This window comes from Lepidochelys kempii, chromosome 5 (genome assembly GCF_965140265.1).
Source record: "Lepidochelys kempii isolate rLepKem1 chromosome 5, rLepKem1.hap2, whole genome shotgun sequence".
NCBI classification, from domain to species: Eukaryota; Metazoa; Chordata; order Testudines; family Cheloniidae; genus Lepidochelys; species Lepidochelys kempii.
Window position 1 is genome coordinate 71,476,130 of NC_133260.1, and position 15,046 is coordinate 71,491,175.

Consider the following 15,046-nt stretch of genomic DNA (forward strand, 5'->3'; position numbering starts at 1 on the left):
ACGGATGCATCAAGTCTGTTCTGATATTGGACTTTTGACCAGTCAAGCCCTTGCGGCCACACAGGAATGGACCAAATGGTGAACAATTGCTACGGCAGACTGTTCGGCTATACGTTGAAGAAGAAGGCAGGTAATCAATCACTTGAAACAATTTACCAAGGGTCATGGTGGATTTTCCATTGAGGGCAATTTTTAAAATAAAGATAGAATGTTTTTCAGAAGATATGCTCTAAGAATTATTTTGGGGGAAGTTTTACAGTGTGTGTTGTACAGGAGCTCATATTAGATGGTCAAAGTGGTCCATTCTTGCCTGCAATCTATGAATCTGTGTTCTTCTCTCCAGTTTTATTAGCCAGTTGCCACGTCAGCTTCTTCAGTTTCCAAAAATGCCTTTCCACGTGATTTATTTTCCTACTTTTGTTTCTTGTATTGTATGGTTCAAAACATCAAGCATTCCAGTTTTTAGTGTCCAACTCCTAGTTTTTAATCCTATCTTCTCGATGAGTTCCCATATTTGTTCCATATGTCACAGCTGGCAATGCTCAGACTGATCGCTCTTCAATATACTTGTCAGTCTCCCACAGCAGTTATTTGACTCTTCACTTTATTTTTCTGGTTGGCTGAGGCACACATATTAGTTGCTGATTTCTTCCATTTCAGTGTTCTGTGCTTATGCACTGAAATGTTTCTCCTTCAGTGCAACAAATGAGGAAAAACCGCATAAAATTGCTCATTTATAATAATCAGTATACTGCAGGTTCCTTCTGTCTTCATTCAAAAATCTCAAACACACAATGGATTGCCTCAACTATGCATCTGAAGATGCAAAGCCAAGGGGAGATAAGCCCAATTCAGAGAGTTTGCCCCAGTATATGCAGCAATGAACAATAGTGTCTATCACAAAGAAAAACACAACTTTTCTTTAAAAGTAAAATTTTGTAATTTGCTCATGCTGAAAGAATGATGTAATATAGCAGCTTCCCCTAAAACAGTGCTTCTCATCTTTATTTCGAGATTTAGCCTTAAAAGTCTTGGCCACCAAATATACATCAAAGAAACTCATGGTAATAGTCTTGATCTAACCAGACAGAGCAATTTGGACTTTAAAACAACATTATGATGAAACAGAATAAAATACTGGGAAAAACTCATCCTAAGAGAGATTCTCATGCTATGGTCTGCAGAGTACTTGTTGATTGTCTTCAGAGAGCCACCAGTAACCAGTCACTGGATGTTGGTTCATCCTCATCACCACCTGCTCCTGCAAATATCCAAGCTCTTCACCACAGAGGAGTTAGCATAGGTGTCCCTATTAGTGACTGCCTCTAGAGATTGAGGAGGAAAAGATGGGAACTGCTAGAATCAGTGCCACAAACAGGACTAGAGCCGCCAGTCAACAGCAGGGACAACTGTCCAACTACAGAGCTAGGCAGTAAACCCAGGAGAGCTGAGGAAGAAGATGATCAGGTGGCTGGGCAGCATGTTCAGAATAAAAAAGCAGCCAAGCAAAAAGAGAAGCAAGTGCAGGAGGAGAAGGGAACCAGGCAGCAAAATAGTACATGTTGGGAAGTAGGGGGAGAAGAACAGAACAAATGGGAGGAGATGAAATGAAGAACAAGGACAGTGGCATTAACTTTTCTCCAAAAAAGCACAAAATGCATCACATTAGACAGAAAAATACACTGAACACTTAATATTATCTTTGCCATGTAAGCAATTGCTGCTGTTCTCTTAGGTTTATGATGGATTGGAAATGGTAGGGGAGATGATTCATGCAATCCAGAACAGGCAGAGAAGTGGAACGGGAGACTCCTATTCTATGAAGATGTAGCCCACACTATGTAAATGTTTGAAAATGCCTATCCTAGAATTAGGAGTGTTCTAATATATCTTATTGCAATATGCATTCCTCGCTACATTAAGCCCCAATTTGCCTCCCCAGTGCCCCTAAGCTATGCACTAGGGATCTCTTTGGTCTGGAGGGAAGAATACTTATCAGCCCCCAATCTGTAATTGCTATTTCATCATAAGGGCTGGAATAGCTTCTGTGTTCCTCCGTCTGCAGTGGAGACTGCCTGGTGGATCCATGTAGTGGCAGAGCCACCAACTCTGCCCTAGCCCCTACACTCACACCTGTGATAATACACCCAGTGTCCCCTACACAACAGGGCTCCATGGTTCATCAGAAATGCACACACCTTTCACGGGCTCCCCAGATCTCACCACTGTAGATGTTTGCTAAATGGCATTATGTAAGCTAGCTGTCTAGCACATTCTGAAGTCAAAGTGTTTCTTTTATCCTCAAATAAATAAGATCCTCTTCCGCAGAAAACCAGTGCTCTGTAATGCACGATTGCACAAGTGTGTCCTTGCAAGCAACTTACTCTTCTGTGGTCTCCTCTTTCATGGGGAGACTTTTACAAACAGACACCCAAATAAGAAGCCTAACTCCTATATTTGGACACAGTTTGGCACTCACTTTACACACACTAAGTGCCAATGCAATTTTCCAAATGTGCTATTTGGTGTTCTACTATGATGCATACTCTAGAAAATTAAGCCCATTGTCAAATACAATGTGCTAGGGAAAAGAATTCTTCAGAAAGGAATTTTAATCATTCTGTAATAAATCTGATAATGACTAACTTACATGTTTTTAACTTGTCATTAAAATGCATGCACAACAGTGTGGTCTGCCACTATACAGATAAAATTCAGAGTTATCCATAGGTATAGTGATGTGTAGAAAATGTACTTTCATAAAGCTCATGTGACTTTGATGGCATCCTTTGCTAATGTCTGTGGAGAAGAGTGCCTAAGGGCTCTGTTACACGAGTTGCTAATGGATATCTATGTAAGTCGACTTTACATAATCTGATGCTTTGTTGGTCAATAACATTCTATGCAACAAATTTAATACGTGTGGCCCTTTTATGAGTGCAAAAAGAGTTGATGCCCCCACCTATATATGTTCCTTGCATAAAACTGGGTGACTTCATTACAGTAGCGAGTGTCTAGCTTGCGTAACTAATATGTGGTGAAACACGCTTCACATCCTCTCCACCAACTGGGCAACAACAAAAAGAGTGTGTGCTTTTTGAATATACCCTTTGTCGTGCTACAAAAAGGGCTATTGGAACATACTGCAGTCCATGTGTTACTGGTCACACAAGGAATTGCAAATGTCACTCTGCTGTCACGATGTGGCAGTGGAAAAGATTATCTAGTGTCTACTAGACACTGGGGCATCTACGAGGACTAACTAACAAAGGCTCAATCCTGATGAGACTGGGATAATGTTGGTAAATTGCGGGAGGAGCCAGAAGAACTGGCAAGTATTCTATAACATCCCTGAATGAACTAGTGCATCTGCCAGAATGTCACTATGGTTTGTAACGCAAAGGTATAGTTGGCACCAAACCTACTATAGTATGTGAAGGTGGTAGCTACAGAACAGAAGGCATTTTTCTATCTGCATTTGGATGCTAACCTTACTACACTTATTCTTTTTGTCATCATCTGACTAACATAAAGCACTCCCATGTGGGACTGCATTTTGAGAGCACTCAAACTGAAGGTGATGCAATACTACAGGAAGTGCACTGGCTACTGGGTGGAATTCAAAGTACTGATTTTACCTGTAAAGATCTATATCGTTCAGGACTCTGCTTCTTGCGAGAGTGCCTTTCTCCTCGTGCCACAGTTGAGATCAGCTGAGGTACGCAGACTAGAGTTTCTCTGTTGTAATCAGGAGAGCTGCTGGTAGGGAGTTTCCTCTGAAGTCCCCTGAACTTGTGAACTCTCCCACTTGGTTTGACGTATCCAACCCCCTAGTCATATTGCCAGGTCATCTATTCACCCATGCATCTGGGGAGGAGGTAGGTTGAGGATAGTTTTTACACACTATTAGGATTATTGGATGGTGAGGGAGAAAGGGGAGTTTTCCTTTGATAGAACGTAGAGTCCATTATTTGTTGAAGTGGATACTATAAGACTGATATGGCACCCAGTGAAGAAGACGCACACCCTTTTAAGAAACTGAAAGAACAGAACCAATGGCATAGTAAATGAGCCTTTCAGGGATTACTGCCATAGAGTCACCGAGTTTAAGGCCAGAAGGGACCACTAGATCACCTAATCTAATGTCCTGTTTTATCACAGGCTACCAACACCCCCAGTCATCCACACACTAAATCTGACAACCAAATTATTACAACCTGCAGGAAACCAAATTATTATGTGCCACAGGCAGAGAATAGGAGGGACTGAGGTGCAACAATGCCCAAGGCCCCTAGAGTGGCAGAGAATTAATTGAGAGAAAACCAGATACTGCTGGCATGTGACCCACACTCCATGATGCAGAGAGAGGCAAAAAAACCCTAAGGTCACTGCCACTCTGATCAGGGAAAAATTCCTTCCCTGCACCTGATATGGCAATTCCTATGTTATTCTCAATGCTGGGGTCATGAACGGGTGTTGTGGAGGTCATTACCACCCTTTCTTTCCCATATTATTAAACTGGAAAGTAGTCATGACTGCAGCCCAATTAAATGGGAAAAGAGATCCTTATATGGAAAAGACTGAGATCCATGACTCAAGATCAATCAAAATTACAACGTCATCTAAAACCTACGCATCTAGTTGCAGCATCTGTATACGGCAGAAACTGAATAGGCGTTCAGGGATGCTGATTAATAGGGTACTATAAAAACACAGAGAACTTGCAGTCAGCATACAGCCTCAGATTAGTATTTCAGGAACAGATATACAAAAATATAAAAGTAAAAAAGAAATGTTCCAGCACAGAATAAGAAAAAAGACTTACAACAGTCCAGCTGTTAACATGAAGCAAATACTGTAGATAAAGGCTTCCCACAGCAACTCTGATTCACATTATAATATTTTTATTTCTTGGCACATATTTTTGTGGTTATTGCATGTGTGAAGGCTTGACTTAAGCAGCAAGAAAATCAGAGTTGAGCTCTAAGCCAAATCACTCCTAAACATTTCCTTAGGCATCTTAGTTCCTCATAATCCTAGATTTTATTGTTTTCAGCAAAATCATGTGAGAGACAAAGCATCATACCTAAAGTCTTAGTAAATCACTAAAAAAGGAAGACATCAACCCAAGAACTTTTGAGTAAAATCAATGTGCCAAGCTGATATTGCATCTTGCCTGGAGCTGACCTCAATTTGTAATGTGGAGCTTATTATTAACTTAAGACACAGAAACTAAGTTTAAATGTAAAACTTCAACTTAAAAAAAACCTCTCAAATTTTTTGCTATAAAAATCAAAACAAAGGCAATAATATTGGAACAAAGTCAGGACCAAGCACAGTTGAGCATCACTGCATACACAGGGGCACAGTGTTGTTTACTTCTACCCCTTTTCACAGCAGGTGAAAGGATTTAGGTAATAGTGCAAAGAACCTTTTTCCTCATTCACCTCAAGAAATATGTAAACTGAGAATCCTCATACCACTACAGCAAGGAATAGATTACTCCTGGGGGAATTCTGCGACACTGCAATACAGAATTTTGCAGAAATTAACGTGAGCACAGAATTTCCTTTCCCCCACAGAAATGGGCTTTAGTGCTGCTAGTTGCCACTAGCAGAGCTCAGCTTGCACAAAGAAGACACTGCCAAGGGGAGGGGAGGGGAAAGGAGCTAGAGGGTTTCTGGCGGCTGTAGTTCCCAGCATGCCCCAAGGGAAGGAGAGGGTAGCGTGTAGAAAACTCCATGCAAGCCTAGGACCGAGCATCAGGCTGTTTCTCCTTCTGGATCCCTAGGCTCTAGCAGGGAAGGTGTGCAGCCATCCGGGCAAAGGGGGAGGGCCCTGGCAGGGCTCTTGGGGGGGAAAAAAAGGGTTCAGGTGTCTTGGCTGGGGGGGCCTGTGGCTGGGCTCTGGGGGGAGGGGTTGTGGGTGTCTGACATCTTCCCCCCCCACCCCCTCCAAAGCTGGGCTCTGGGGAAATAGGGGGCACAGAAACAGGAATTGGATGTCATAGGGGTTATTTAACTCTCTGCTCCTGGGGGAATTTTTGTGTGTGTCCTGGGGCGGGGGGGGGAATGCATGGCTGGGCTCTGGGGGGGAAGGGTTGTGGGTGTCTGTTGACAGGTATTTTGAAATAAATTACCAAACTAATTGAAACTAGCATGATTATGTAGTGTTATTTTGACAAATAAAATTTGCAGAATTTTAAATTTTTTTGGCGCAGAATGCCTCCAGGAGTAATAGGTTTAACCATGGTGTCAGAGCCCTAAAACTGTCACCTATCCTTCACTCTAACATATCTTTCCCCTTATATAACGCCCTCATATTTATACACAACAGCTATTGAGGACACTATGTTCCGTCTTCATTCTATAACATTTGCATGACATTTATAACAGAACAGGAATAGAGCTACATAATCAGCCACAAAGTGGTAAAGTGAAACAGTTGTTCCCCACTCCTGGTTGCTATGGCCTGAGAGCAGCACCTTTCAAATGCTGCCCAGATCTAACCTTCAGAGAAGCATCAGTCTAGATGTCTCTCACACATATTGTACCTTTTATAGTACAACTTCGGTACACATTCTTGTTAACCTGCTTATCTGGCTTCTTCCAGTACTCAACAAAAAAGAAAGCATAAAAAGTTATTACTTTCTTTCCATTTTTCCCTAAACCACGGCTGAAAAAAATCCTAATCTCCAGCAGGCACACAAGAGTTCACATACTACCGAGCAGTCTGGAATTCTTGGGTCAAAGCTGCTGTGCCAGATTTTTTTTTCCTCCTGTGATAAAGATCATGAACTGCTCTGAACGCAAAAGACTCCAGCTTTTGATGAGTTGCAGGTCATTTCAGAGTATTCCACCCAAGATGTGGGATAAAGGAGTGTTGAAAGAATCTATCACTGCTCCAGAAATCCTGATTGCATAGAGAAGCTCAACGACCCTAACAACTAACTCTTCCTTGAAGCACTGAAATCCTTGAAAGATGTGCTATGCAGGATAAGCTTTTTTAATTAGCCAGATAAGTAACACAACACTAGGCATACAGGGCCATATGCTTCCTTCCACTGTAAGGAACAGAGGAAAGAACAGAACAGGTTTTCCACTCTTTAAAAGGAGATGAAAAGAGCAACATTCTACACACAGGATAAACCTTATCCACAGTCTACCTCTGTGGCGTAATTTCCACTCAACAGAAACCTGTGAAAGTCCCACCATTGCAACTCTGTAAATTTAGGGCTCCAAGGGCTCTGTGGCACAGATTTATTCCAAGACGGATTGGTAGCAACAGTTCTTTAGGACTTGGTCCTCTGGGGATCTAGCATGTAATCAACCAGTGAAGGGCACTGAAGATAATACTGCACCTTGCATCGCTAACTTCCACACCTGCATCCTCTCTAAGATTCTTTGTGTGGTTTGGGGTTTTTTGTTCAATGTGTGCAGTAATGAGAGAAGAGTCAATGGCACCATGGCTCCTAAAGGGAAGTTGTGAATTATTGTTTCCTGGTTCCATCTCAGCACCACTGAAATTGTTTGGCAGCTTCTCTTCCACAGTTTGGTTGTTTTCTAATGCACATTCTTTCAGGATAACAATATTACAGGCATAGTTGCCTGCTTGGCAGGAACAGTGAGCAGCAAGGATTTCCTAAGGAGATTCTTCCTACTATGCAGTATCTGAGGTTTCTCAGTTTTCATTCAGTTATGACAACTTTTCCCAATTCTAATTACATTGAGATATACTTGCCATCCATTTTTAAGCTGAAATCTCCACTGACTTCAATGGAAGGTTCTGCTTAAAATCAGTGGCCCATTATCAACATCTAGCTATATCTTCTAAAACAGACTCTTTACTATTTTGTAGCACTGCTATCTGAACATTAGATTAGTCAGTCTTATTTAACTCATTCAAGAAAAAAATTAGAAGGCATGGTGATTTCCCCTGAAGCCTGAAAGCAATATGGGGTTTTGTCACTAACTTCAATGGAAGAGCTGCGAGAATGCTCAGCACTTTTAAAAATCCCACCTGTAGTATTCTGTACTTACTACAGTGATGGGCCTTTTATAATTAATTCCCACTAAATTACTAATGTAGTGAAAGAAAGGTTTATCCTACAAAGCAACTGTTGTTTAGGGGGTTATGGCTTCCTAGTGTTTAGCTGCATGTGAGTCTGTTGTCAGTTCTTCTTCTAAATCTCCTGGAAAGGGAAACTCCAGTGTAACCTAAGATATTCTAATCCATACATCTTATTTCACAGAAGAGTAAATCACTGAAGGTTGTGATTAAAATGTCTTAAACACGTTAAGAAAGAATAACTGACAAGCAAGTGGGAATCCACCATTTTGATGGGCTGTTGCAGAAATGGACTCAGGGAAGCAGCCCCCATAGAGAACTACGAGAAATCAGAAGTTTTTGAAATTCTCCCCAGTTGAGGAGGTCCTACCAGCAGAAGCTATGCACTAACCATACTCAGTTCAGGCTGCCCATATGCCCTCCTTGAACCGTGCTGCTCTGGCCACATACAGGGCCCTGGGCAGAAGAGATGTTGGGGGCACTTTGGCCTAGATCTCCAAAGGCATTTAGGTGCCTAATTCCCATTGATTTCAATCCCCACTGAATATGGGGAAGCTTTAAGATGGAAGGACACACTGTCAAACAAGACTGATTTATAAGGGAGGATTTATATTTGAAAACTAATTAAATCAAGTCCAATGGGTCAGGGTAGGGGTGAGAGGAGGAGCAGATGACATCCTGTCCTCTGAAACTGACAAATTGAAAAAGTGGTAAGCAAAAGAAATTAATGAATTAACTTTCTATTCATTTTTTTGAGCACAGAGAGGAATGTGAGGAAGATGGGAAATGAAAGGAAAAGCCTGTTTGTCTCATTTAGGCTTTTTCATCTTGTTACAGTTGGGAGTTTGAGTCTTCAGATGGGGAAGAATAAAGAACAGCTGTAGTATGATGCCAGATGAAATGCAGAGCCAGAGAAGCATAATGATGTGTAATGGAAACCAAAGAGAAATTCATAAAATGCAAAGAGCTTTATCAATGCACTCATCCTCCCTGGCCCTCCTTTACTCCAGAAATCATCAGCCCTACACTGTGCTTTGATTACTACTATACAGTGGATAAAGAACAGCCAAAAAGCACATTGTTTAGCATGATTTCAGTGAGGAAAACTACAGCAGTATAGAAGCTTGTCCATCACACCTATCAATCACACTTGTGTATGCAAGTAATTAAGCTGTAAATGATTATTATTTCACTAATACTTTAGAAAAGGTTAATGGGAAAAATGGAAGCGAAGTTTGTGTCTCCCGCTGCCTCCTTTTCCATAGCAGGACAACATGAAGTTTAGAAGTACGACACTTCTTTGTGCAACTAACATTCATGTGATTTACTGAGCAGTAGAACAGCAGTCATTAGAAAGACCTGTCAGTCACATTATCAATACCACATCACTGTGAATGGGTGTAGTGTTTTAAGATGTTTTGTTGTTACGCCACAGCAGGAGGCTTGTACTGATGATGCAGAGTAGTGCAAAGGAGATCAGGGTCACAATCTGTATATTTAGAAAATTAGAAACTTAAAGGAAAATTCTACTTTTTATTTATTTTGGTTACTTTCATATCTGCTAAAACAACTGTTCCACTATATTTTTAAATGCTTAATTGAATTTGCCTTACAACAAGTATGTTAAGTTGTCTTCTACTGGCATAATACTGAAGGAGAGTGATTGTGCAAGCACATGTTCTCCTACAGGGATAAATCCTCCACATGTCATTGAACTGTAGTGGAATTTTCTGGCACAGTGAGGTCAATCCGCAATAATCTGGCACAGTGTGGTCTTTAATACTTAGTCCTGCCTTGAGTGAAGGACTAAGACTAGACTACACGAGACCTCTCAAGGTCCTATGATTCTATGAAGTAAATATAACAGGTCTGATTACAAAAAGTATTGTCTAATTTTGCAGATACAACCACTTGTGGGTTCAAATACAGAGGATTAACTACCAGATTTGCAAGTACAATCAGGTAGTTAGACACCTAAGTGTAATATTTGTACCTGCAATAAATGGCAACTGTAAAATTGGATGCAGAGCTGAGGCCCCTTACAAAAGTGGCCCAAAATGTCCTCAGCATAGCGAGTCTCTGTGTAGCTTAGTTGGCAATATTCTTGCTTTGGGGCCACTTTTATTAGCCTGATACCCAGTACTGACAACTTACTGCAATGATAATGTGGGCTGGGTATTCAGAAGGAGAAATCCTCCAAGATACAGCCTGAAATTTATATCCCGTTCCTCATACAAAATACATGGGAAGCTTACCACAATATGCTATGTCAACTAGGGGCAAGGTACACTGCCTCTGCATAATGCGATTTAACATATGTCTACACAGCAAAGAAAAACCCACAGCTGGCCCATGCTAGCCGACACTGGCTCTCGGGTTGGCGCCTGGGCTCTGGGACCCTCCCGCTTTGCAGGGTCCTAGAGCTGGGGCTCCAGCCCGAGCCCAGAAGTCTACACAGCAACAAAACACCCCCACAGCCTGAGCCCCACAAGACTGAGTCAGCTGACATGGGCCAGTTGTGGGTTTTTCTTACCCTCAGAACTCAGGATTGAAAGTTGGATCCCACATAGGGCACTCGCATGCTGTCACCTCTATCTCTGGCAAGTATTAAAGATCCAAAGGCACTTTTATAAAAGGGTAGGAAATAACTCCAACTGTCCTGACCAGCATTCACTATCTCAGTGAAACAGGGTGTAATATCTATGGCTCTGTCCAACATTGTGATAAGTATTCAAAAGTTTATCTTGCCACATTTGCCTACATCACTGCACTACCATTATTACAGTGTATATCACTTTCAGTTACCCTACATAAAAAAGTATGGCAAATTAACCTGTGTTCTGTCATGTATGCTGTAAATAACGTAATATATCATTTGAGCTCTAGTCAACTGGAAAGCAAAATATATCAATGACAATAGTTTGCCTAGCAAGCACTGTTTTTTGTGATGATGGTGTTGTAGCTTTATTTAATTCCTTAGCTGACAACTTAACTGTAAAAGAACCTGCCAGTGTTATTGCACTTCGAAATCTTTGTAGGATTTCCCTCTGGTAACCAAGCATTACACCCACCCACTACTTCTATACTGGAGAATTTATCACCAGATACATTCATGTCAACATAAAGAAAAGTTTAACAATCTTTGAGCAGCTGTCTGATGGCATAAAATGGGCAACACATGCTTTTGAACATTACAATATTAAGAATTCAATAGTTCTTTTTAGAGGAATAATGTATATATTAAGTGATGGTTTCTAATCATTTTAATATAAAATACCTAAACATCATTATGCTATTTGTTTTCAAAAACGTCCATAATGTGTGCTATGTGAACATATAGGAAAGAGTTTAGTTTTAACAAAATTACTCCAAATGCATCTATTATCCTGTAAGTTAAAAAATGAATATGTGGTTCTATATTGTGAGATTTTTAAAAGTCTAGTGTTTAGAAACGGAAACAACGGTAGTCAAAGGAACTTCTATACAGGGACTCTTTCAGTAATACTAGAGTGAATTTGCCAATCTAGCAGCCTAATCCGTATTTTGTGCCAGACTCAAATTATTTAATATCATTCCATTTTAAACATTTGAGGAGAACATTTTGCACCTTTCCAACTTTTCTCCCCACCTGGTAAGGCTTAATGAGGTATCAGAGTAATGAATAAACCTTTGTTCAATACAACCTACATTGTTCAATCCAATCAAAATTGCCCTTTTATTTCAATATTTTATCCCAATCAATATTGTCTACCTCTGTGAATTACTTTTATGCAGTCTTTCTGGGGATGATAATTATAGTTCTCTACCTCACACAAAAAATAATTCAATCTTTGTCAGAACTCCGTGTAGGACAGTGGAACTGCAATGGAAACAATTTTCTATTGACTGAGTTATTTCCTGAACCCCACTTTCTGATGGTGAAGTATCACGATTCTGCGCATGAATTTATTATTTCTAGTTTTTCATATTTTAGCTTTTTTGAACACAGTCCACAAAGAGCAGTCTGGGACAAAGGAAAAACTATTTGAACTTCAACTTCAGAGTGTCTGCACTGTACAGCTTGGACACCCCTCCATCCCTTAGTTTGTTTTGTTTTTCTGTAATTGTGAGCAGCTCACTTGAAAAAGTTCTAAGCAGAGTAAATTTTGTTTATTTCATCTTATTTGTTTGAGATTGGAAAAAAATTTCAAGTCTTCAGTAATAAAGTACACTAAATAAAACCATAAAAAAGTATCCTATGTATAATATATAAGAACATTTAAAAAAAAAATCCCACCCACCCACACTAATGCTCTTGATGATAAAAATCTCACAACTGATCTTTCTTTCTATCTCTGTGGGCCAAATTCTACAGTTGGTTAAACCTGTGCAACACCATTCACTTCAGAATGTGATCATACTTACGGACTAGTGCTCCGATCTACCATGCAGGAGACCTCAGTTCTAGCCCCAGGCTCAGTATTCAACAAGTTATGAGCAGTATTGGGGCTTTTCTGATGTTTAGGGCCCTGCTTTATCATGCATGAAACCCAGGTTATATTTGGCCTGTGTGTGTCTACTAATAACCTGGGTTTCGTGCCCAATCGTAGTCCCTCATCCTCTTGATATTCATCAGGATAAGTCTGAAATATGTACAGATGCCTCTTTGCCAGGCCAAGTATGGTCAATGATCTTCACAGAATACAGTAAGGCTGTCAGTAGTTGTCCCAACTAAACTTAGGTAAGTATCATGTAATAATTGCAATCATAAACTGTACCAACTATATTCAGGGACTCATGAGTAACCTGTTTTCAATCGGTTAAACCAGGATGAGGTTTTTAGTATAAAATTTAAGGTATTGCATACATTTCTTTGCCCAACTTGAATAGCAATATCATCAATTTCCTTTTGAGCTTCTAGACAGAAATGGGATGCTTCCCCCCTTCCCACTCCTTGGAATTCAAATGCAGGTTTTGCTGCTTCCCTTTCTTAGTGATGAGAACTGCCTTCCACCCATGGATGGCACGGAATTTATCAGAGGTGGTTTTTACAGGTCCAGAAAACTAGTTAGTCCCAGTTTCAGGCATTTTCCATTTTAAAAACAGTTTAATAAATGTGCACCACATTACACTTAGTTTTAGTTACCAATTCAAATCGTGGTTACATAAGGCAGCAGATTCAGAGATTAATTTAGGATTTCACAAATAAAAACTGCAGTGGGCATAATACTAATATATGTAATTATAATACTGAACATCAGAACGTCTGTATACTTTCTGGTTAGGTATTTTTTAAAGGAAGTTATACATGTCATGACTCATTTCAGTTTTCAGTATTATATAAACAAAATTCAAGCATTCAATTATATGAAAACAATGATAATGCAGAGTTGCAGGTTTGAGGCACTGAGCAATCAGAAGCATGCATACAGAGTTACAGACTACCAGTCCAAGTCCATTTGGCCATGCAGCATCCTGGAGCGGAATACCAACTTTGATAGTATTTTATTCTGAGCCTATTCCTCAGTTTTGATTGGATATGTCCAAACTTTGAAAAAAATTGTTCTATGCTTGCTGGACACTGATGCAATTGCACTATCAGTTCTATGAAGTATCAGTATTCTTCAGGTTCTTCCACCGTGTTACAGGGGAAATCTTCCTTGATAGTGTATGAAAACATTGATTTTGGATACTGAGCTTTTGGATACTGAGCTTCTTTTTCTTTAAATGCAAGTAAATATGCTAGTCGGGATTTTTGATGAGCAACCATTGGATTGTAATTTTTTCTTGTTCAACTGACCATTTTTTTCCTGCATATTTCGGACGAAGGAGGTTGGCCAATATGCGTAGTAATCGCCTCATGAAATCTCTTTTGTACTTTTGCTTTGTGTGGTGCAAGATTTTCATTCGTCAGTAGATCCAAATGTATTTTTCATGCAACAGCAATTGTTTGTGTCCCTTTGGAGTGTGTCAAGTGCTTCAATTTACTGATCATGTTCTTTGCTTCCATTAAATCCCTCGATGATTAATTAGACTGATCATCCTATCTTCAAGTTCTGCCTTATGATCAACCCTGAGATAATGAGGCCAGTTTTTAATGCATGTTTCCAGGCATATTATACGACTATTCCATCATGTGTCACCAGTGATTTGGGGTTTTACAGATTTTGACTCTTTTTAACCAGGCTGATGGGGATTACAACATCTACAACATGTTTCATCAGCATCCTTTGGAATAAGGTCCTATTCAAGTAGAGTTAGCCAATGTGATACATATCCATACGTAACCAAAGTGTCATCATATTCTTCCAAATCACTTCCTATACTTTGCATCCTTTTTTCATTGTCTGCCAGGCAGATCTTAACACCACAACTTTACAGTTCATTTGCTAATGCCTTAGCCTCTCTTTCTTGCCAGTGTACTTTCCAATCATCTTACTGCTTACAGTAGCACATACTGATACATAAACTTCAGTTTTCCCTATTTGCACACAGTTAGCTATTGCTGGGTCATTGTGCACATTACACTAGCCATCTTGTATTAATGTAATTGCTTTTCCGTGTAATTTGTTGCATGCTTTCACCCACAAGCCATCTGTAACTGAATCTAACATTTCACCTACTACCTGCTTTCGATTGGGTGCTTTGTAGCCTGGGCTTAGGCTGCTGATCATTGCATGAAAAGTTGGATGCTTAGTAACCAAAAAGGGAATATTACAGCGTGTGGCAAATTGCCGGTACGATTATGATTGCCATGTTTCCTCTTTTGGGGGGGGGGTGAGAGTGGGGGGGGAGAGGTGTTTCAGGGTGCAGTTTCCTGCCCCTGAATTAGGGTATTTACTGTACCACTAGTAACCCAGAGAAGGGAGTGGAGAGGGAGGGACCCGGGCCCACCCTCTACTCTGGGTCCCAGCTCAGGGGCCCTAGGGACAGTGGTAAACCACTTGAACTAGTGCTTCCTTCCCCTGGGCTACTTCCCTCTCCTGCTCTTCAGCTTGTG